The following is a 2,681-nucleotide window of genomic DNA, read 5'->3' on the forward strand; positions in this document are numbered from 1 at the left end:
ATAGGTTGTGATACTTTGCAAAATGGGCAGAACGGGTAACGTAGATGTTGTGAGGCGCTCGAATGAATATGATAGAGACACAGAGCTGCAGGGCTATTCTCTCTGATTCCTGAGGAGGTTTTTGCTGTCTTTGGTTTGTTCAGGTTCAGATTTTTTTTTTCCTTCATCTAATACAGAGAACAAAAAGATTGAGTGGCCTTATGCTGTAAAGGTCCTACCTTCAGCATATCACGTGCCCTTATTAAGAGCAGATAGAAAAGGGGACTCTGTTTCCTTGAGAGCCTAGACAAAGAATTTCAGACTTGATAATCCGTATGTTGTGGGGGGAAGGATTATGCCAGATGAAGAGTTGATTTTGCCTGTTGTAACTCCCTTTTCATACTTAAGAGAGAGATAGATGTATGTTTTTTTCAGTATAAATACATGTATTTTAAAACAAAAATTTCCTAAAAATACTGATTCCCCCGCCCCTCAAATAATTTGTGGGCCTGTAGCAGGAAATATTCAAAACTAAAACAGGTAGTTCTTATAGTAGACTGTACAGACAATGAGGAGAAAATAAAATAATTTATTTTAAATAAGAACTTTCTGTAAGGTTGTGAAGAAAATCTAAACATGTATTTGGAGTATTCGTTGCTGTCTAAAGTAGTCTGTATAAGAGAGTTACTAGGGCAAAATGGAGGAGTCTGACTTGATACACACCAGTTCCAAGTTTCTATTAAAGAAGGAGAAATCTGGGCTTTGGCTAATTCTAGTGTACAGTGTTTCCTGGTTGCGGTTCCCTGGCCAATTCCTGACCATTTCTGATGAAATCTGCGGTTCTATGTCCTGTTGCACAGAAGCAGCACCTGACGTGTTACTGGAAAACTCTGCTAATTTTGGTTTTTTTCCTCTGTTGAAGTTCTTCAGCATAGTTTTGCTATGCTGAAGTTATAGTTCAACATAGTTGTTGATTTGATCTTTTTTCAAGAAAGTAATTTTGATCCTGATCTTATGCATTTAAATAATTTATGCTTTCATGTAATAAATATCTATAAAAACCAAACCAACCAACCCCAAACTATAAAATATCCCATCCACTTTGATGTTCAGAGATTTTGGGTTTTTGAGGACTATTTTAATAACCATGTTAAGCAATCTTTTGCTGAAAAGCTTTAGTGTTTGCTTAAATCAAACTAACAGATGTCCCCAATGGCATTTCATGATTGGCGCCTCTGTTATGTTGGCAGAGATTTCAGTCAGGTGGGCAATGTTTCTGCTAAGTGCTGTTGCTTAAATCAGCACAAGTCAAAAATGAATAGTCTTTTCCGGTGGGTTTCTCTTTATCCTTCTGTCTCAAAAAACCTCCAAATTAATGAGTCAAACTAAACTGAGAATTTACATATAAATTTATATATTAAAAAGTTATAAACTGAAAATTTTGACTAAAGCAGAGTGGGATTTTGACAGTTGTGATTCAGTCTTCACTTTGAAGTGAGAAAGTAAAACATTACTCAGCAGTGAATTTTTTTGATAGCAGAATTAATCTTGTCCTATATAGGGAAAATTTAATTCTAGGTCAGATTCTTGTTTATTCATTCTCTAAAAACATTTTTTTCTTGCTGGAAAATGGTAGTGCTTATATCTAAATACTAGGCTAAGTAACTCCGTGAGAGAACTGCAGTCCTGCTAGCTTCAGGAGAATTGAAGAATGACTTCATTTATGTTAGGAGCTGAAGAGGAGGAATCTTTCCACGAGTTGCCCAGCAGTCTAAAACAGCTTATGGATTTTGTACTCCTCCTAACCCTTCGTGCTGAACTTATGTTCAATTTTACGCTGAAGATGACAGAAGGTAAACTTGTGGAGTTTGATATTGCTCTTTCTAGGAAGTCTATTGGTATAATTAAACCACAGTTGAAGCCTCGAGAGTACGATGGAGCCTGTTGGATGTATCTGTTCTAGTTTCCTCTGGCACAAAGCGGGAATGCTGTTCTACTTTACCTTCTGACTCCAGCTAAGGAGATCTGCTAATTCACAGTAGTTACCTGAATCTTCACAGCTCATAGTACTCGAGCTCAGAGTCGCTCAGCTGGGAAATCCTGCATTCCCATGCAAGCCACCAAATCTTGTCACCTTATTCTTCTCAAGCGTCTGCCTTTTATATAAGAAATAGGATTGTTTCTTCTTATGTTTTTATATATGCATTTTTTCCCCATTCAGTGCATCTGGGATTGGAGTTGTTTTGGTTTTGGTGGGGTTTTTTTTTTTGGTGATGGTGGTCTGGTCCCTCAGGATTTGCTAGATGTCAGTGTCCAACTTGAACAGTTAGATCCCATCAAGTGTCTGGGTTAGAGCACAACTGGGATTACTAATTAGTCTGGGAATCCTGGCAGGGCTAGAGAGGGTGATGTTAATGTTACCTGGGCTAAAATCAAAAAGGCCTGTTAAGTGTACTTTCCTTCAAATGTTTTGCCTTGTTTATACGTTACACTGTGGATGTTATTTTCTTTAAAAAGAAGTATTTCTTGAATGTCATCATTTAACTCGAATCGTCAACCAAGCACCACATAGCCGCTTGCTCACCCTCTCCTCCGCCTCCCTCCTGGTGGGATGGGGGAGAGAATCAGAAGAGCAAAAGTGAGAAAACTCATGGGTTGAGATAAGAACAGTTTAATAATTAATTAATTAATAATACATACAT

This window comes from Aptenodytes forsteri, unplaced genomic scaffold (genome assembly GCF_000699145.1).
Source record: "Aptenodytes forsteri isolate BGI_AS27 unplaced genomic scaffold, ASM69914v1 Scaffold172, whole genome shotgun sequence".
In the NCBI taxonomy this organism is placed as follows: Eukaryota; Metazoa; Chordata; class Aves; order Sphenisciformes; family Spheniscidae; genus Aptenodytes; species Aptenodytes forsteri.